This window comes from Alexandromys fortis, unplaced genomic scaffold (genome assembly GCF_014885135.2).
Source record: "Alexandromys fortis isolate MF-2015 unplaced genomic scaffold, M_Fortis_MF-2015_v1.1 scaffold_127, whole genome shotgun sequence".
Classification (NCBI taxonomy): Eukaryota; Metazoa; Chordata; class Mammalia; order Rodentia; family Cricetidae; genus Alexandromys; species Alexandromys fortis.
This window is the reverse complement of record NW_026068006.1, coordinates 3,879,642-3,902,660: the sequence shown is the minus strand read 5'-3', so window position 1 is coordinate 3,902,660 and position 23,019 is coordinate 3,879,642. Positions and strand designations below refer to the sequence as shown.

General features: G+C 39.1%; 1 protein-coding gene across 4 annotated transcripts in view; it reads right to left on the bottom strand.

The window, feature by feature from the left end:
* The window catches only part of Inpp4b (inositol polyphosphate-4-phosphatase type II B), a 696,298-nt gene that overhangs the window by 153,359 nt on the left and 519,920 nt on the right, over nt 1-23,019 (bottom strand). The gene's annotated exons all lie outside the window — the stretch shown is intronic.

The window sequence follows — 23,019 nt, the reverse complement described above, 5'->3', positions numbered from 1 at the left end:
TGTAGTTCAGGACATCCCATGCGAAAGTGTGGCATTCTTCAAACTCAATGAATAATTGAGACGGATTCACAGCAATAACTTTAGGGACTACCTACTATTTCTGTGTGGTTTTGTAACATCCTACCTAAATATTTCAAAAGCACCAGCTTTCCCTGTCAGGAGACATGCAGATTCCTTCAAGTTATTACGGTCCCCCGAACCTTCCACAGCATGGACTAATAACAATCCTGCCCCATGTGGAAACACAGCCACTGAATAATACAGGAAAAAGAGATTTAAAAACAAAACAAAGCTGTGCAGAGTGAAGGCAAATAACTGAACACAGAATGAGTCTCACAAAATCTGCATGTAAAACAACCAAACCTGCTTTCCATGTTTTATCTGCAATGGAGAAAACTCGCATGAGGACTTAGTTGGTAAATGGCATTGACACCATGGTCCCTGTTCCTTGGGGTGACTGTGAATGCAGCAATGAGGGCAACACTAAGCCAAGGCCAAGTGTGGGGACAGATACCAGCCCTCCACTTTCACCTGCACTTCTCCCATGACGCTCACTTGTATTTGATTTCATTGTCTAGTTATGTTGCAGGAGGCAGGAAATGTCTGTCGCAGCAAAAAAATGAAACAGGACTTAAGGATAACTGGTGCTGGACACTTGTCTATATTCTGTCAATTATGTTTTAAATAAACACTGATTGGCCAGTAGCCAGGCAGGAAATATAGGCGGGAAACCAGACAGGAAGTAGAGGCGGGTCAATGAGAACAGGAAAATTCTGGGAAGAGGGAAGCTCCCTCTGTAGTCCTGTCCAGACACAGAAGAAGCAAGATGTGACTATGCCACTGAAAAAAGGTACTGAGCCATGTGGCTAACACATATTAGCATAATGGGCTAATGTAAGTTATAAGAGCTAATAGGCCGATCAGTTTATAGTTAATGTGGACCTCTGTGTGATTTCTTTGGGACTTAATGATTGCAGGAACTGGGCAAGACAGAAACCTCAGACAACAGATAACTAAACAAAATTTTAAGACTGGTTGTGTATGGGGGGGGGGGGGATAGGTTATAGGAGAAGGGGATTCCAACATGGCTCACATGTACTGTGAGTAATAGCTACTTAAAAATTGTCAGTTACCATAATGCTAAATGTCAATTCCTTATTGTAAAACAAGCAAATACACGTATATATGACTATATATGTGTGTATAATAGGATATGTATATGAATAACTTGAGTATGTATATGTATATATGTATGAAAGATAGTATGTGAATCTCTATAGCAATATATCCTATATATTTTCTCCAAGGAACACTGATACCTAAACAATACTTCCATAAAACATACTACATTTCTCTGTGCATGAGACCAAGAGTGGCAGGAGCAATTGTAATGGGAATGAGAGAATCCAGAGAGAAATATCTGAAATATAAGCTGTTCAGCTCCTTCCATGGTCTTTTATTCCTCATCACTGACTTCACAAATATTCTCCCGAGTCTGCAAAGTAAAAATCATTGTGGAGATGTCCGACTTGGCGATGGGCTTCTACAAGCACAGGAAATGTCTTTCCTTCTCAAACAAAGGCACATGCATGAACACATTTATATTAGAAGGGTATATCCACAATTATAATTTTTAAATGGGTTTGAAAATTTAAAAAAAAATTCCTGAAATGGTTAAAAGCAATTATTGCAACAAGTATCTGAAACTAGCAGCTAATTCAGTATAAGAATGTGGTCAGACCAAATCGCATGACAAAAATTTATATTCCAAAGACTCCGACTGAGTAATAGGACAGCAAAACTGTATTTTAAATTGTTATTGTTGAAGTCAATAGAAATATCTTCCCAGAATGAGCTCCATAAAACTATTTTGCGGAGTAAAAATAGCTATACAATTTAAATGGAAGACTTTGGTAGTTAGAATATCATAAAGCCACACGTGGGTGGGCACGAGAAGAAAGTTTAACAGTCAAGCTGTTTCCATTCATTAAGCAAAATTAGACCTTAAATCAAGCCCAGAAGTCACAAAAATTATCTGTGAGGGAAAAAAAATTAAATAGTAAATGACCAGGGAAGAGCAGAGCCGTAAATGATTGGTGGGCAGCTTCAGCCTCATAAAGGGTTGGTGGCAGCATAAAGCCAGCAGAGTTTAAGTAGCTGTCAGGTTTCACGGTGTGTTCAGCCCACAACTGAAAATGTGCTTCAGCTGATATGGGGATGACAATTCCGTCCATAAATGGCAGGTTTCCTTTTTAACATGCATTTTATAAATGACTGTGTATTTAATGCTGTAATTGATGAGCCACTATTACACAGAAAATGCTGGAACCTTCTGAGTGGTCATTCACTCTGATTTTCATTTGACATTAAAATAAGTGGTTTCTCCACACATAACGGGGTTTCAATTTATAGGCAAAGACTGGGAACTAGAACACAGTTATTTCAGGATTAAGTTGTAATCACAGAATCTGTTTGTATGTGATAAACAGTAGGATTCTATAATTTAATTTTAGGCAACTGCATTAGAAAACACGAGGAGCAATCAGCATACCTTGTTCCAGGCTAAGAGTCTATTTGTTACTCTTGATAAAAGTGAATTGGTGTTTGCATCTAAGCAATGTCTTACTCTTGTTACTGTAGAGGTCACAAAACGTGAACAGCAATTACTTAATATCTTAAGCTCCATGCTGCAGTAGACACTGCATGGAGTGATGGTTTCTCTCAACCCCTCTGTCCCATGCCAACTTGTTTGCAGGAGTCATGAAAAGCACAGACTAAACACAGACAATGCCAGAGCAAGAAGGTGTGAGCGAGAGAGGGCCTGGGGCTTTGTTTGACTTCTCACTCCACCTCTTCTTACTTCCTGAACACATAAGCGTTTCTGAATATCATCTGATCAGATTCCTTAGCTGCATGGGGACTGCAGGTGTTACTCAGGGAGGTTTGGAAGGTCTGTGCAACCCAAGCAGTTTTGCAGATGCTTACATTGCATTTGGCTGGCTGGCGAGTGCCTTAAGATCTTCCTGGTGGTGTTCCTTTGCTGTTCTGTTTGGCAATCAGAATTAATTTGGCTTAAAATATATCTAACCATGTGATTCTTACCACAAGACCCAGAATTCCATGCTCCATGGTACACTAAACAAATTGAGGATTTACCTGCACCTGGCACACTTTAATGTTCAGCAGCCACACAGCTGACACACCAAACAATATATGAGCACTGCACAACCTTTTCCACCCTTGAGAGCTTTCCTGGGCAATAACTGCTCTAGATAAGGAGGAAGAACTTAGGAGGTGACGTGACATCCTCAGTGCCCCACAGAGGAGGAAGGCAGAGCTGGGATGTCAGTGCCCCACAGAGGAGGAAGGCAGAGCTTGGATGTATGAACAGGGTTCATGAGTGCACATTCTACTCACTCTCTCTTATTTCCAAGTGAGAACTATTTTTTTTTTCTAAGAAAGTATCTATGTGGGGGCTCATTTCAATATGGTCCAACTCCAAAACAAGCTGCTTCAATATTCTCCAGAGTGCATTTGATACATAGTTTTGACTGTATCAACTGCTGCAAAGTCCAACATTCTAGAAAAATATGTTTCCGGTACATATTTAACCAGCTTTTCTATGTCTGGTACTGCTCGAAGCACCTGAGACATTTCTTCTTTCATTGCTTGTAACGTGTTGATGAAGGTACAATTATCATCACAGTCATTATCATTTTACAAATGAGGAAACTGAGACCCAGAGAAGTCAAGTAAGCCATCCATGGTCACTGCCTGGTGGAAAGCCGAACTGGCATTGCTCCCAGCCAGTTTGGCTTTAGACCAGATAAAGGCTAGCCAGAGCTGCATGAGAAAATATCATCCTTTGGTTTATCGATGGGAATGCAGTTGTAGAGACTTCTGAAGCCTGTGAATCCAAGAAAACATAGCAGCAGTTTGGGTCCCTTGATGCCTGCCCTGTACCTTACAGAACATTATCTCGACTGAGCCATTTCATTGCCTATACTTTGTAGGGACATACTCTTGATTTATTTTTTATGTCCAGATTTCCCCTGTTTATATAGCTATTGGCCAGGTTAGATGAGGGTTATTAATAAGGTAAGGGCTTCATTGTCCCCTAACTGTAATGATTGTTCTGTCTCTTTAAGAGACAAGCCACGCCCACTCCCTCCTCCATCTGCTGAGGCAGGCAGGTCTCCCTTCCTGCTTGCTGCCTAAGTCTCTCTCTCTTTTCCATCTCCCTCTCGGAGAGGCAGCTTCGGTCTCTCCTCTCTCTCTGACTCTCTGTTCTTTTCCCCTTTTCCCTTCCTTTCCACAACTACTAAATAAACATCCAACCTCACTCTGTATGCCATGCCTCCGTCTGTCTCTCCTGCCAGCCTCTGGAGACTGCCAGGGACCAACCAACTTCACAGACCTGCGGCATGGTCTCATGCACCGTCCCTGCCTAGGACTGGCTGCTCTTGGGACCCCCTGCCCACTGCCTGCTGCCGCTGGGGATCCCGCAGCAAGCTACTCAGGGATCAGCAGCATTTTTTTTAATAATCCATTACACTAACTACCTCCAAAGGTAGGAGTGTAGCAACACTCAAACAGTTGCTTTAGCTACTCTTCTATTCTGCAACGACTTGGATATTAAATTCAGCATCAAATCCTGTGTGTTGAAAGTCTGGTCATTGAGAGACAGCTGAGATGTTTAGGAATTAGCAGGAGAAAGTTAGATCGCTGGCGACAGGGTTTGGAAAGGAGTGCTGGGACTCTGGATCTTTTTTCCTTTATCCCTTCATTTTCCTGGCTACTGTGAGGGCCCACGTACAGGACCCTGTTCCACCTTGACTAAAGGTCAGGGAGTTTGAGCTTATTTTTCCTCTTTCAAAGTTGTTTACTACACGTGTGTCTACTGTAGAAGCCAGCCACGGTAAGCTAAATAAATGAACCAAAGGAAGTTCTTTACTTCGGACCATTATCACCTGCCTGAGTAGGACTCAGCCATCAATAAATTTAACAGATGCCTGAGTCTCGGCTTGTTTACCCTGAAGCAATACCTGGCTGCAGGAAGAACCACAAACTGAGATTATCTGAGCACCACCCAAGAACAGACCATCCAAAGGAAATGCCTAACATTCCAACAGCTGTAGATAGGATCACCTGCCAGCACACTCCACAGGACACCCCTAGACAAATGTCAGCCAATCAGGGGTCCTAAACCTCAGAAACCCCTCACTTCCACCTTTACTACTATAAAAACCCAATTCTAACTGAGCTTGGGCTCTTCGTTTATTCCAATACGTTGGACACGCGGAGAGACCGAGTTTGCAAACTTGCATAAAATAAAGGCTCTTTGCTTTTTTACATACAGGACTCGGTCTCCTTGTTCGCTTTTGGGAGGCTTCGCAAATACAAACAAGAGATCCTGACCTAGGGTGTGATTAATTAGTATTTTCAATACAGAGATGGATCCTGATCCACCTTTCTATTCCTGCTCCTTCAAAGGAGATTGGCAGGAAGTTCAGGGAGTAGCTGCCTGCAAGATACTTGGTCTATTCCCTAAATTGCATCAAGGACATCTGTTGCCTCCCCTTCCCCTTTTAGAGTGAATTGCCTAAACCTGTGAAAAACAAATGTGGGCGGGTTCAGTATTCACTGAATTTCCCTCCCAATGCTGCTGTGGGTTTCTCTCTTTTGTTTCTCTTCTATCTTTGTCCATTTTGCTTAATAATTCTAATCCTCACGCTCCTATCCTGGAAAGTGCGAATTTCACTGAGGCTGAATCCCAACAGGCCACCAAGAGGGAAATAGGTGTCTTCTGCCTCCCTCCCTCTCTTCTCTCTCCTCGAGTTTACCAATCTGGGAAAAACATAAATAGAGTAGCTCAAAAGTAAAAAGAATGTCCTTGCCCTGAAGTCCAGCAGACAGAAGGAAAAAAGTGCTATGCTACTCTTCCTCTTATTTTTAAAGGGCAGAGCACACCAACTGGTTTTCCAATAACGAATGGCCATCCCTCAAAACATATCTACAAGTTACATTATACAGAGCAGGTTTGGGTTAAGATTAAACGTGTTATGCATGTACCTATATACATGCAACAACAATATACATGCATATACACATATACATGCATATACATATATGCAGGACATGCATATACATATATACGTGCATATACATATATACATGCACATACATATATACATGCAACAACAATTAATGCAATGTGGGTCATGAATTTGAACGAAGACAGAGATGGGTATCTGGGAGGGTTTGGAAGGAGAAAGGGAAAGAGAGAAATGTGATTACCTTATAAATTAAAAAATAAAAAATACAGATTCAGCTGCTAATTATCTTGGATCAGTCCTATCAAACAAAATTCTGTACCAACTGTGTTGTATAATTTGGCAGCTACTAGCCTCGAGTAGATATGGCAAAACTGGAATACAACCCAGGGGATTAACATGAAATTTTAATTTGATTTAATTGTAATAAATTTAGAGAAGGTTTAAATAGCCACGAGTTACACGTATTGGATAGTGCAGTTTTAGTGTTGGAGTAGGTAAATGGTGAAGGAACCAGGAGAGGAGCTGGAGGCTTAAGAGGCCCTTGAAACCCTCACCTGCATTTCAGATGCACTTTCAAGCAGCCTGTCACGGGACTCACAAGTGCATCAGAAGACAGTGTGGGGCTGTCACACTGGCCTCTACAATGTTCATTTTTCTCAGAGAAAAGATAATATTAACTACCTAGATATAGACTAACAATAGTTTGACATGAAAATCCAGAAGCATCATTAGCAAACTTGAGGTGTCCTTCCTTTTATATTGTACAATTACTGAGAACCTAACACTTGATGTCATGATGCTAGAGATATACCTAGCTGTGCCTTTCTGTCTTAAAACAATCAGAAGCTGAGAATAAGAAGTGTGTTAGCTACCGTTTATCTGGATCATAAAGAACAGCCTCTTGGGGCTCACTCACTAGTTCTAGAGCAATGAATTGTGCTTCTAAACCCGCAGGCAGAAATGCTTGAGTCATCCTTGACAAAGATCCTTAAAGATTGAAGTTTAAGGCAGCATATTTGATCTCTAGTCTGCCTTACAATTTTCCTGGAAAATACTGGACTCTATTAACAATTTTGAGTTTCCTCAGGAAAAAAGAGATAACATTATAGCTAATATAATATGTATAGAGCTAGCAGTAATATCCAGAAGCAGCAACAGAAGATTCTTTTTTTTTTATATTTCAGCATACCTGAGACCCCCAATGACTATGAGGTCTGATTGCTATTCCTAAATCGGTATCTCAGAATCAACCCCCCAATACAGTGGAGAGAAAGTGGGTCCAATCTATTTTTTATCCCTGGGAATTTATGACACAGTATATTTATGCTGCCAGAGGTGTGTGGTATGCTATTAATCCTAAAGACATACACAGACACATACAATATGCTTATTTTTCTGCCTCCAAAATTATCACCTTTCCACTGTAATAAGAAAGAACAATAATAACTTTGGTCATGTGGCTGCATGTCCATTATTTATTATATTAAGGCAAAGAATCTCAACATATTAAAACATGTGTTTATATGCTAGGTATATGTCATTCATTGATCATTTTGCTCACGTATGCACATTACTTAGGGTTGTTTTTTTTTGCACTTGGAAGAAAATGAAAATTTAGAATTGTTGTCGCACAGCTGTTCACTATCCGTGTGTGAACGTGGCAGTCAGAGGACGACCTGCAGGGTTTAGCTCTATCTACCTCTCTACCACGCGAGACTCAGGGATCAAACTCAGGTCACCCAGTAGAGCAGCCAGTGCCTTCTACTGGTGAACCATCTCACCAGCTCAAAATATATAACTTAATGTTCATGACACACTCTCTCCTAATAATTTTATATAAAGAATCTTGGCACGATAGGGCTATAGCTGTAGCTTGATATAGAATGCTGGCCTAGCATGGGAAAGTTCAGGGTTTAATTCACAGTGCTCAGAAAAGCAAATCAAATCAAAAAGGAAAAAAAAAAAGGATAAATCACACCAGGACAGAATCCTGGCACAACAGAACAAAGTTATCCTTTTTAGGCGTATTTCACCCCATTCTTTCCTGTGAGGATATCTTAATATCAAAACAGTAAAATAAAACCCACATTTCGTTGCCAACTTGATGACACATAAAAACTACACAGGACCTCTCATTAAACAATGGACTTAACGACACACAGCATCTGCCCTCTCTGCCAGGAGTTGCCAGGCACTCACGTGATGAACCACCCACCGCTGTGCAGCAGCATCACATAAAGAAACGTGAGCAGAAGAAGGGGAATTTATCAGGCATGAGCCCACACCAGCATCAGGATGTGGTGCCGAAAATTCATTCTTCTGGATCCTCAGGGTTGGGTTCTCAACGAGAGCAAGCAAGGAAACAAAGATAAATATGTAAACTGAAGGGCTTGGAAATGAATTCATCATCTATGAAACTCATCAGTTTGGGGATGGTTTGATAAATATGTTGTCTAGCAAGAGTGGCTCGCCACTCAAACTCATCAGTCTGGCGATGATTTGATAAGTATGCTGTCTAAGAAGAGGGGCTCACTCCTGATTGCTGTTCACTCTAAGCCATGTTTCTTTGAAGTCAGTAAAAATTTTCTATTTTTTTTTTTTTGCTTTTTCCAAGTATGTACACTTTAAAAGACACGGGGAAAGACTTGTGCTTCAGTTGTGTGTAACAAACCAGACTTACGACAAGGATGGAGACTTAGGTAAATAAAACATCAAGCTTATATTCACAAAGATCAAGCTTATATTCACAAAGATCAAGCTTATGCTACAACAGACAGCATGGGAAGAGACTTTCTCCCTGGTAATAAATGTCTTTGGCGGCGGCGGCAGCAGGGGAGGAAGGTGGGGAAGTATGTAAGTTCATCTTAAAAAGTCATAAGAATTAGATAAGCAAAGTCATTTTGCAAAAATCCTACTGGCTCTCTATTCATAAGTGATGCTATTTTTACAATGAGATTTACCTAAACAAATATGCCTTTCATTTAAGATTTTAATGTGTAGTTTAGTTTTAAAAAGTTTTCTATAATGCTATCATAGGGTAATAAACATTTTTTAAATGATAGGTTTTAAAATGACAAAATGCTTTAAAATGAGAAGAAAGATAAAAAAGACTATCTTCTTTTCAGAACCCCTTTACTACCTAGAAAGTCAGCACAGATATATGAAAATATTTAGGTGAATATGTAGACTCTGTACCTCTAATAGATTTCTTTACAGCAAGTATTATTTCAAAGTTTGGAGCCTACAGATCCTTGTCAATTATCTTTTTCATATGTAATAATACATTATACTAAATAAACAGGTTTATAATTTATATTCTTGTAGATACATACATTATAATTCCTGAATATAGTATGAAAATTAAAAGAAAGTCTTGAGTTTTGAATTAATAGGTTCCATAGACACCATTCCCCAGTATTACAAGCTATTTCCAATGCTCTTGATTGCGCTCCAGAATTCAATAGTAAGACCATATTTCTGAAGATACTACATGCTTGAGTCGTGTGGTATAGCACATGGAAAAACCAGGCTAGTATCAACCAGGAAGATTCACCTGTACTGGCTAGCTTTGATACTGGTAGGAAGTTTTAAGCATGCTACTGGCAAACAAAAGCCATCAACAATGTTACTGCAGTCCCTGTGAGTAGCAAAACCAACTGGCCTGGCAAGATGGGACCACGGGTGCAATAGTGGCGTAAATGCTATGGGAGTAGCCAGACACTTTCTTCCTGGATTTAAGTTATACTCCAGAAGACAAAATATGTGAAAATGTGTGTCTGGTCTGTTAAACTGAGCTGAAATGCAGGAGTGTTTAGGTTCAAGGCCATAGGGGAGAACTTAGTACTATTATTCTACTAAATAGACATAGCACGAAGCAGTTCTCCCTAAGTTTTTATGTTTATTCAAATAAATTAGTGCACCTCTCAGTCCTCATCAGAAAATTTTCTGTTTGCAGAAGATGGCAATTAATACAGAAGCCTACTGCTTATCAATGAATAGAGAATGAGTGCTTGGAATGGGCAGTTCATACACACACACACACACACACACACACACACACACACACACATATATATATATATATACTATATCATACCTTTTCCCACAGGGATCATCACAGCCAATAAGGAAGAAAGAATATATGAGCTACAGACAGTAAATGCCTACAGCAAAACTGCATTTGCAGGGTCTTTGTAGAATGAATGTAGAGTGTCTGTGGCTATGTGCATAAGACATGAAGATTACTGAGCCAGTCAAATTTCCAGAGTGAATGGGGATCAGACTCATGAAGTCCTATGCCCATCTGAGAAACTACTGGCAACTGATGACTTCTGGGGAGATAGTCCATTTTCTTTAAGGGTGTGGTCACTGCGAGGCTAGCCATTCTCCAGTAGTTGATACTACACCCAGGTACATACAGACAACACTAAGATCATGCATTGACTTTGATAAAATAAAGTGAAATAAAAGTCATGAGAAAATCCCAGAGGGAGATTGGGAAGGTGTTTGAGGAGGGCTTGGAATGTAATTTCAAGGAAGATTTAAACAAAATACTTTATATGCCGAAATTTTCAAACAAAAATTTAAAAAATTGTAAGTAAGTAATGAAAAGCTCCCAGTTTGTGATCATTAAAAAGTATTTCAGCCTACTGAACCTCATTAACAAACTATAAATAATTATATAATCAAGTCAAAGCATTTCTGTAATGAGTAATTTCTGTAAAATTATAGGGATTCCATAAACTTCAACTACTACTGTAATGAATGATCTGTCTTAGTAATGCTTACAAGTTTTGTTGAAGCAAATTTTATCATTCAAAAAGAAAAAATTGAAGTATTTTAATTTCAATTCTTTGTCATTAATATGATTTACTATCATGCAAAAGTTCAAATTTAGGAAACTGAAATACCCAAGCAAAGTCTATCTATTCTTTCCCAGAAGTCAACGGAATTTTGCATATAAAGTCTGTGTTTTCAAACTCTGCTGCAATTTTCTACACTAAAATACTAAGAACATTTTTTTCAGTGTTGGTTCATAAGTTTTCTCTGCACTATAAAACAAAGCACACATATCTGTTTGATATAAAATTGGAAGAGTAGCTTCAAGCTCATGTTTATAAAACATTCATGTCCTGAGTTCCAGCTTCTTAACACTATATACTGGAAAGCTTCTCTGTTCTCTGTTAATTAAATTAATGATTAAAATTGCATACAGGGAAGAAGAGGAAAACGAGACAAAAACTGATACAATAGAATTATTTTCTTCTGGAGAATTATATTGGCTATAGAGTCCATTTATAGTAAAATAAGTTTTTTAAATGTCATTTTATGTTTATGAATTTGTATATCTTTATAAAGATAATAGTACATAGCTACATGGGTCCCATCTAAATACATGCATACCACACTAGATTTAACACAATATTTATAATCTCCAAGGAACTTATACCATATAGGTAGAACTATTATGTAGACTGAGCCTAGCAAACTTTGAAATAGTGTGATATTTAAAGAAAATACTCAACATAAAGAAAATATGTGGTATCATTAAGACAGACTATAACAATTTTATGCTAGTAGCTTAGAAGACCTATATAACTTATCCTGCACTCAACCATGCTGGAAGAACTATAAACACAAGGAAAAGCACATATAAAGACACACACACACACACACACACAGAGGTTGTTTGTAACATGTCATTCTTTCCTTCTCACCAAATTACTCCACAGTGTGCTAGCTTCTTCTCTATTCTTTAGTTACACTAGATCAAAGTAGTAATTGTCTTGTGAGAAGTACGAAATCTTCTATGTCTTATTCTTATAGAAACATTTAAACTTCTCAAAAGGACAGTATAACTTTGAACACTCTATAAGGAGAATTTGCCTCCTCATTCTATCCTAGCGTGTAATTCTGGTACAGGTCACAAAGGGCTAAATACCAAAGCTATCTCCAGAAACCCCTAACTGCAACCTGCATTTTAGAAATATTTCTAATAGATTGCATGATCCCGCAATGCGATTTGTGGATTTGAAGGAAAAGTTAAGGAGAACAGCACCATCCTGCAGGGTTCAGATGAAGAAGATGCTAGGGAGAACCAGAGGTACAGCAGGTTAAACTGCCAGGAGAATATGCCCCACAGGGAAAATGTGAGTTGTTTCCAAGCAAAAGGATTCTGCTGAGAGGGCAGACATATGCAGGACAAATGCTGTTCATTTGAGTCACTGGCAAACCTTACCAATATATTTTTCATCATGAAACTCTTTAGACTTTTGAAAGATCAAGCAACAGAAATCAACAACAACAACCTTGATGGATTGTGCTGATATGTCAATTAAAAAGACTGATCATACCTTTCTACATTTTGGATACAAAGTAGAATTTACTTTTAGATATCATAAAATAGTAGGAAAAGGTATAAGTAAGTAATAAGGACAATAATATGCAATCAGAAGCAATTTAAAATACTTAAGCTAAGTGAAAATAAACACTGATATTTTCATAAGGTTACAGAAAAGGAATAGTTTTCTAAACATAATTTAGACTAAGGATGGAATCAGACTAGAATTGAAGGCTTTAGAAAATAGTTAAATATTATCATAAATGTCACAGGTAGCAGAATATGTATGTGGTCTCAAACAGTCTCGGCAAGTCATAGTTTTAGCCATTTCTTCCTTTAAACAACTAGGAGAAAAGACCACATGTAATCTATACAAGATGGCAGTTTACAGAGTGAAGATAAAAATCAAGTAATTTAATGAGATGAGTAGAAGAGATTCACCCATAAAAATTACTTTAATGAACACTAAAAAAATACATTAACAAAAACTATATGAATGAAACTATAGAAATATATAGTAGAAATGAAGTTGTCATGGAGGTGGGAAGTTCCACACTCCCCCACAGCTCCAACAATTGCAAGGGACCTGAGATGCTGGCCGAGACCTCATCAGAGAAGCCTCATTGTGAAGTAGATGGTTCTTAATACAGAAGTTGCAGCTGAGCAAAGTGTAGTAAATCTGCTCAGTCACCACTGGGACGTCTATATCATAATGCACTGCCCAATGCTCAGGAACCAGGTACCAGAGAAGACAGTGCAGAAATAATGTAAGAGCCAGAGTTTGGGGAGAACTGCTGTGGGACAATGGTACCCAATAAAGGTTTGTTAGTTGTACTGGTTTAATAAAATGATGGTTGGCCAATAGCCAGGCAGGAAGTATAGGAAGGGTGACCAGAATAGGAGAATTCTGGGAAGAGGAAAGGTTCCATCTGCAGTTGTAACCCAGCTGCAGAGGAAGCAAGATGAGAATGCCTCGCTTATAAATGATACCAAGCCATATGGCTGACACAGACAAGAATTATGGGTTAATATAGGATGTAAGAGTTAATAAGAAGCCTGAGCTCATAGGCCAACCAGTTTATGATTAATGTAGACCTCTGTGTGTTTCTTTGGGACTGAACAGCTGCAGTACCAGGACAGAAACCTCTGTCAACAAATAGCACCCAACGTGGGGCAACTATATCCACATAAAACCTGAGAGAGCTTGGGAAAAATTCTAGACACAAAAGAACAGTGTTAAGCATGGCTTTGTGGTAGCAGCATTTACTGGGTGGGCTCTGTTTGCAGAAGGCAAGAGTTTCATTTAAGAGAGGCTTCCTGACTCAGCTTTAGCTGCAAAAACCTTGCAGCTCTTTTAAGAGGCCCCACCACAAAACACTGAAATGGTGTTTATGAGTAGTAGCTGATAGCATGCTACTTGGTGGTTGCTGGGACCTTGAAATTCCATAGAATTCTCGCAATAAGCATGTCTCTGGCCGGTACCTCTGCCATGAGGCTATGTCTCTCTTAGGATCATCCTCTTTGTTTACGAGGCTCTCTGGGGATGTGAAATGTAGGCTGATTTTTCTTTGATTTATGTCTAACAGCCACTTATGAGTGAGTACATATTACAGATTCAATGCAATACCCAGCAAAATCATAGCAAAATTCTTCACAGACCTCAAAAGAACAATACTCAACTTCATATGGGATATCAGAAAATGCAGGATAGCCAAAACAATCCTGTACAACAAAGGAACTTCTGGAGGTATCACAATCCCTGTCTTCAAACTCTACTACAGAGCTACAGTACTGAAAACAGCCTGGTATTTGCATAAAAACAGACAAGAAGATCAATGGAACTGAATCGAAGACCTGGATATCAATCTACACACCTATGAACACCTGATTTTGACAAAGAAGCAAAAAATATAAAATGAAAAGAAAAGCATATTCAACAAATGGTGCTGGCATAACTGGATGTCAACATGTAGGAGAATTTTAAAAAATAGTCTTCTAAGTTATAATAATACAATATGACATATGATAAGATAAAACAAAATTAACACATTGGAATTAGACAAAACAAACAAACAAAAGGAAAATAACCCAAGAGAAGGCACAAGAATCAGAGACCCATTAATTTTCACTCAGGAATCACTCATAAAATCACAAAACTGGAAACCATAATATAAACACGAAGGACCTGGTAAAGAGCCCATAAAGGTCCTATGCTTGCCGCCCCAGTCTCTGTTGGTTCATATGTGCTTTAGTCATACTGATTTAGGCATTTGTTGTTATTTTCTTAGTGCCCTCCATCCCTTCTCGTTCTTACATTCTTTCTGTCTCTTCTTCCTCAGGGATCTGATGGAGACATCCAAATTATGGCTGAGTGCTCCAAGGTCTCTGATTCTGTGCATAATGTCTGGCTGTAGGACTCTGTATGTGTTCCCATCTGCTGCATGAAGAAACTTCTCTGATGACTAGGTAAGGCATGAGTATATCAGATCCACGAGCATAGCAGAAAGTCATTAGAAATCATTTCACTCCCACGTTTGTTTGTTTCTTTTAGAACAGTAGTATTTGAATTCCCCCGAGGTCCCTGAACTATCTAGTCTCAGGTTCTTGGCCACCCAAGCAATGTTAGATATGGGTTCCATCTCATAGAGTGGACCATAAGACAAATCAGGTATTGGCTGGTAACTCCCACAAGCTTTGTGCCACCGTTGCACTAGCTTATCTTGCAGGCATTGTATATCGCAGGGTTTGTGACTGGCTTGGCATTTATGTTTCTCATTTGGTAGCTTGCAGAGTACTCCTGAGGAACCATCACCCTGATTCCACAGTGGCTGTACAAGTTTGCACTCCCACCATCAAGGAATGAGCATTTCCCTTAGTCTATATTCTTTCCAACATGAGCTATGATTTATTTGATCAAACATTCTGATGAGTGTAAAATGAAATCTCAAAGTAGTTTTGATTTGCATTTCCCAGATGCCTAAGGATGTTGAACATTTCTGTGTTTCTTAGAAATCTGAGTTTTCTCTTTTGGGAATTCTGTTTAGACTTGTACCTCATTTTTTATTGGGCTATTTTCTTAATATCTGAGTCCTTATGTGTTTTTGATATTAGCCCTCTATTGGATGTGTAGTTAGAAAAATCTTTATCCATTCTGAAAGTTATAGCTTTGTCTGAATGATGGTGTCCTTTGCCATAAAGAAGTTTTTCAATTTCATGAGGTCCCATTTATTAATTGTTGGTCTTAGCGCAAGATGTCAGCTTTTTAAAAAGGAATTCAGCTGGGCCAGAAAAATAGAGCCGCAGAAAATGCACCTGTCATTCAACCTTAAGTCCTATTTTGATTCTATGAATTCAAGTGTGGGAAGGAGACACCAAAAGAAAAACAGATTTTTTTAAATGGTTTTTTAAGGCAGGGATTCTCTGTAGCTTTGGAGCCTGTCCTGGAACTAGCTCTTGTAGACCAGGCTGGCTTCAAAATCACAGAGATCCACCTGCCTCTGCCTCCCGAGTGCTGGGATTAAAGCGTGTGCCACCACTGCCCAGCAAGACACCAGATTCTGCGTGCTTCTCTGATCTCCATACATATGCTGTGGCATGTCAATGTGCACCCCTGCCAGTCACAAATGTAAATTAATAGTAACATAACTGGGGGAAAACTAAGTGGTTTGTTTTGTTGTTGCTGTGCTGACTACTAAATGCCCTTAGTGGCAGATAAGAGGTGAAAAGGAAAATAAAATTGGCCACATTTTCAATAGTAGAGTAAATTCAGTAATTCCTTCTGTAATGCTAATAAGCTTCAGGTTGTAAGATTTCAAAATGTAAAATAAACAAAATATTAAGAGACTGATTAACCTTTATGGGTCTGTGTACATGTGTGTGTTTATGAATGCTGAAGTTGGAGGATGGTTTCTGTGTCATTCCTCAGGGCTGTCCTCCATGTTGAGACAGGTCTCTCAGTGGCCTGCAGTTTGCCTATTAGTGTAGGCTGGGTGGTCAGCAGATCCCAGGAATCTCCTCTTCTCTCCCTCCTCGGCACTGGGATTTAAGAATGCACCACTAACCCCAGTTTGTTTTACCAGTTCATGGGATCTAACTCAAGTTTCCACTCCGAAAAGCTAAGCACTTTTCTGACTTGACCAAGTCACTAGTCCAAAGCTGGCTTTTGAGTTACAACATGAAAGATAACAAAATATACATAAGAACTTGAAATGAAATTAATGTAAAAGTATGATTAAAAAATAGTATTTGAAACATGTCAAAGTATATATGTTAAGATAACTCTTAAAAGTAAAAGGGAACATTTTTATAGTTCTAACTCTGTGGTGGACTTTTTGGTTCTGGTGGTGGGTAAGGATGTGAAAGTTACAGTTAACTACCAAACAGTTTGATAGTCAAACATAAAATCAATGTGAAGGGGGCTGGAGAGATGGCTCAGTGGTTAAGAGCACTGCCTGCTCTTCCAAAGGTCCTGAGTTCAATTTCCAGCAACCACATGGTGGCTCACAACCACCTGTAATGAGGTCTGGTGCCCTCTTCTGGCCTGCAGACATACACACAGACAGAACATTGTATACATAATAAATAAATAAATAAAATTAATGTGAAGCTCTATGGCTTCAGAATGACTAGCCATTGAACAGAAGTTCAATGAGATATGTAGACTTTATGTCTGATTAATTTTGGCATGTATTTTTTATTTGCATGTTTTAAATAATAAGTTTATTTAAAATTTAAAAAATAAAAGGAAATGATGAATATATTGGGTTCTACATTGACATTTTACTGATGTTTTTGTGGTATTGGTAATCCACAGATGGGCAGATATTCATCCACATAAGAGATAAAATATTAATGTCTTAAAACCAGTGAGTGCATGATTTGCATATAAAAGTAACAGGAAAATTTTTAATGCCAAGTTGACAGAGAAAAGTTGGCAATAAGAAATCAAGGCCATAAAATACAAATGGACTTTGCTTCGAAACTGAAAACATATTAAAGATGCCCATTAATGTGTTCATCAGACACTATTAAAGTAATTTTCCATAACACAGGGCTGGGGACCTGGCCCAGTAGTTAACAGTGCAGCAGAAGGACATGCGCTCAGAGCACCAAAAGCCCATAGGAAAGCTTGGCATGGCAGCAGATGCCTGTAGCTCAACACTGGATGGGAAAGTAGAGAGGGGCTGATGGGAGAAGCTATCGACCAGCTCGTGCAGCTCAAAGGGCAAGCTCTAGTGTCAATCTAATTTCAACAGAAATTACATTAAAGAGCAAGGTGGAGGATAATAGAGGAAGATCCATTAACCTCTGACCTCCACACGGGCATGCACAGGCAGGTGTGCTCACATACACGTGTGTACCCATGCACTAAACACACAGGATAAAAGAGGTAAGTTAAATTACATAATATATTTGCAAACCTTGGAGTAACAGTTTTTATGTACATTAGTCGACACTCATATGGTAGAATATCAGGTAATTATTATAAACAAAAATTGTAGGAAAGTTCATTGAAGCATGGAAATAGCCATCAAATTCAGGGGAAGTGAATATTACGTACAATATGGTATACATTTTAATATAATTTAACATGTTTGAAAGCGCATATGTGGGCCTACATGGCCTTGATGGTAAGGTCACCTTTTTGGTTTTGGTTTTTCAAGACAAGGTTTATCTGTGTGTCTCTGGCTGTCCTGGAATTCACTATATAGACCAGACTGGCCTCAAATTCACTGAGATCCATGAAGAGGCCTTGGGTACTCAGTAAAGTAGGTAAGCCATGCTATGGAATTGCTGGGAGAAGAACAATACAGGATGTATAATAACTCTCAGAGACAGCACATCCCCACTGAGAACGAGTGGGCCGGTTGAAGATCCCACAATTTCTGGTGCGGTTGCATGATCAGTATCAAGGAACTATAGTGGTGAGTAAATACTTGGAGATCAGAGCAAGGACACACCTGTGATGCCATGACGTCATCACCTGCTTGATGGAGCCCATGAGACTTCTGGGATTACAAGTACAAACCACCAGGTGAGCAAAGACACAGCAAGGAACCAAGAACCAGGTTCCGGTGACCTTGATGCAAAAGCAATACACACAGTAAGTCAATCACCCACTGAAGCATTGCCCTGAAGTAAACATAGGAGAGAGCAAATGTCTAAGGTTTGCATAAGTATGTATCTCTGTGCATATACATATATATATGTAACAATATTAATGAAAGAAAAGATGCTATTGATTTCAGAGTGAAGGTGTGGGAGGGGTTTGAAGGAGAAAGGAAAGGGGGAAGTAATGTAATCCTATTTTAATTAAAATGTGTTATATATTATTTATTTTATGCATATATACGTTGTTATCCATATATAACCTATGAATTAGATTAAGTTAAATACTACCAAATCATCTTTCAACTATAAAAAAATAGAAACAAAGGCTAAAGGGTCGATCATTTCTCTAAAATGAAAGGAAGAAAATATTTAAAATGAGGCTGAGGAGCTCAGTTTTGAAAAGATATTTATATTTACATTGATAAGCTAGCGGAAATGAACCTGCTGCCAGCTGGCAAACCTAAGAATTCTGTAAGAGGAGCAAGTTTTAGTGTTCCAACTTTACATGGCTGTGAAATAAATTAGCAGTTCAATCTGTAATCCAGAAACAGCACTGGGAAGACATTATAAAAGTGCATCCTTCCATGTGCTTTTAAAAATACTCATGAAAACTAAGATGAAATATCTAATTGGTTACTAGCCTATACTTCATTTAATATCATATCAACAAACTATAAATACATTTACAACATAAGCAGGTGCTGGGAATAACGGATCTGTGCTAGAGACTGTGTGAGGCTCCAGGTTCACTCCTTAGTACTATCCATACCCACAAAGTTACATCCTAAAAACTCTCAACTTTACAGCAAGGAGGTCATGATGACCACAGATGAAAATTATGCTTACCACAGCCAGAGTAAATACTGAAATTACACACCCTTCTTTTCCTTCTGGTATTGAAATTTAGAGTGGTTTTTCCCTTTTTTCACATTTTCTTTGTCCTATTGCTTTGTTTACATGCACTCTTTTCATAATAAAAATTCATTATTTTCCATATCTGTATTATACATTCCATCTCCAGGAACAAACGTCCCGAAATCACTAACCACAGGATGAGCCCATCTTCACTGCAGTGAACAATGTTGGCTCAGACTTCCTGCTTGTGAGGATCCTGGAGCAAAACCATAATATAGAATTCAGAGTGCAGCGCTGTGAACCCTTCACTGCCGACTCAAAAGATTATTTTCTTTGAATTTAATCTGAGAAGATGCCACTGCCCAGGTCAGCAGGGGGGCAGCTCCCTGAGGATTTCAACTCTGTCATGGCCATAAGACTTTGTGTGTGTACAATGTCAAATTTAATAAAAATGGTTCAGACTGGGTGCAAATGTCACACTAACTGTGAGACAGAATGCAAGCGTGGTTTTGGATGTCGGCGGCAGGCAAGGACGGATACTGTGAATGAAGGATACGAAAGCAGCTGCTGTGCCGTGCATTATGTCCCCCCCTCCCAGCAGCATTTAAACTCCATCAGGATTGGCTGCGGAGAATATGGTTTTCTTCATTTATACTCTAAAAGGATGAATTCTGCCAACAAGCAAACAGCGAACACATGTGGTCCTGCAAACATACCCAGACTAACTTACAGATATGTCAAACTCAGACACATGAAAGTCAGTATTGACTGTTGAGATTTTTTTTTTTTGTCTTTAGAAACGGATTTGACTATACATAATTAGCATAGCCTTACCCATTTCCTTTAATTGCTGTTACCTTTCAAAAGCAATCTCACAATCAAACTTGAAGAATTTGGGACTCAAATTCTCAAACTGATACATCGTTTCCTTTCATTATGATTGTTATGCAACACACACACACACACACACACACACGCACACACACACGCACACACACACACACAGCCCTTTAGAAGTTTGTTTTCTCCTATGCTACCCCAAGGAAATGTTTCAGTAGGTGATGGGCATATTGTGGATACTGCACATGCATCAAGGATGCGGGGGTCTGGTTCTTAGTTCCTTGTCATATCTCTGATTACCTGGTGGTTTATGGTGTGAGATGATTTGTAATCGCAGAGTTTTCGCGGGCTCTATCTGGCCCTTTACATAATGTCATGGCATCTCAGTGGTGCATGTCCTTGCATCTGCTCTTGGACTACTTACTCATGGCAGTTCCTTGGTCTTGATCATGTACCTCCACCAGAAATGGTGGGATCTCCGGCAGTTCCTCTAGTCCTCAGTGGGTATGTGCACCCCCTACCCCACACACTAGAGTTCTTACCCAGCCTCCAGGGTCTACAGAGTGGAGGGGAGGCAATTGCTTTCTTCTGCAAGCAGCTCCACAACATGGCTTAGCTACTGTGCTGAGTGAAGACGGCCTCATTGCCCAGCTGGCAGCTCATGTCCTCCCATGGCAGTCCTTTGCCTTTCCCATGCTCCTTCCCTTCCTCGATTAGGGCAAGTGAATACAACAACATAGTCAAGTGACTGACAGACGCTCCTGCAGAGATTTGGCAACACACAACTCAGAACTACTGTGCTGTGCTGTCAGAGGGTGTGTGTATCTTCAGAAGAGAGATGAAAAAAAGATTAAAATTGTCAACGAAGAATTTTCAATAAAGCCTGCATAGGCACTGAGGACTGTGCTTGTGAGTTCATCATCTTGGGACCGGAGAAGCAAGCTCTGCTTTTCTCAATAAAATCTGATTAAAATGCACCTATAACTGTTCGCTCAAATGTCCGTGACTGCTTGTTTCTTTGTGCTAAAGTGGCAGGGACAGAGACTACATCTGTCAAAAAAGACAAAAATATTTACATTGGCCCTTGTATAGTCTTCTCATGGCTGCAGGTACATATATGACATGTATAAATATATATGCATGCTGTAGGTATATGAACATGGCTACTTATAACAGACTTAAGACTGTGTTTATTAAATTATATTTTAAAGTATGTATGACTGGTTATATCTATGTCTGTCTATCATCTCTCTGTGTAGTTGAATACCCACCTATGTTCTACAGGTCTCATAGAGGACACAAGACATAAGCTTATTCCTTTTTATTAAAAGTATAGGGATGCAATTGGCTAAAAATTCACAAAATAATTACACGAGTCTTTGCCATTATGTGTTCATCATAGTAAGTTGGCCCAAATAACTTTTTTCTGAAGTCCTGATCTTTCCCTTAATAACTCCCTAAGTATGGTGATAAAATGTTTATAAATGCTCACAAGTACTGAAGGATGGCATCAGTGATGCTCTGGCCTTCAATGAAAGTCAGGAAGACCCCATCTGCCACTGGGCTTGGGAGGGAAAGCAAACAAGGCAGGGACTGTCCTGGGGTCTGAATAAAAGCAGTAGAAACACTACTGCATAAAGTCTTTCAGAGTCTGGTTACATCTGGGAGATTCTACTTTCATAAAAAAAAGTCATGTTTTAAGAATTTTTATAGTGTCTATTTAAATTACATATGTGTGTGCTCACATGTACACATGTATGATTGTACACACAAATTTGTGTGTGGAAGTCAGAACACTTATATATTATATACTTATATATTAGTATGTGAATAGATTTCTCTGTGTTGTGAAATGCCTTCATTGTCTGTTTTCTGTGCCTTTGGTTATTTCCTTGGGGATTTGGGGACCAAACTAGACGGAGTTCCTAAGATGTAGCATAGGGGTTAGGGCTAGCCATCACCTCTTACATCTGCTCACTGGGAAAATCTTTGTGCTTCTTAGCTGAGTGATGGGCCAGGTCCTGTCTGGTACTCTGCTGCTAGGCTGTCTCTCCAGCATATGTGGCTGGGTCTTCCATAGTCTGTGGAGATGCCTGGCCATGCCCCAGTTTCCCTTGGCCTGAGTCCATTTTTATTATCTGATTTCTGTGCTCTGGTTTTCTTCAACCAGTCACCCTAAGCACCCATCTACTTGTCTTTCCTTCAGTTGTTGTTTCTAGACCCACACCAGTTTCTTTAAATCCAAAACCCTTCATAACTTTTCCTAAATGTCAGTTTCTGTTAGCACTTCTTTTTGATAAAGAATAGTGGTGTATTTATCCCTACTCTAACCGATTTACCACCACCGTAGCTACCCTTCTGTGGTGCCATTTCTGGCATAAGTCAATCTGGAATCTCTGGAGACAGCAGAGTCTACTAAAAGGCCCAATATCACTAGTCAAAGGTATCCAGCTGTTGACATGAAACAGGAACCCAAGCACAGGACATTTTACTCTCTACTGTATGTTTCAGCAATTATAAAATTATTAAACTATGAAAACATTCACAATCATTTGAGATTTTAGACCTTCAATGTGTTTCATATGATACAGTATTCTGCATCTAGTCATTACATCCCTGTTTAAAAGGCAAAGTATCAGATTATCTAATTAGTCATGGTTCAGAGATGCTCTTACAAACCAATGAACTCACAGATCCTCCTGTGTTAGTATAGAAATTGATTTGATTTCATTGGAAAAAGTGCTTTCCATTAATGTATTTTACCAGTTATCTTAAATGCTTTTAGAGCAACAAGTGTTTAAAAGTCTTGCTAATTTA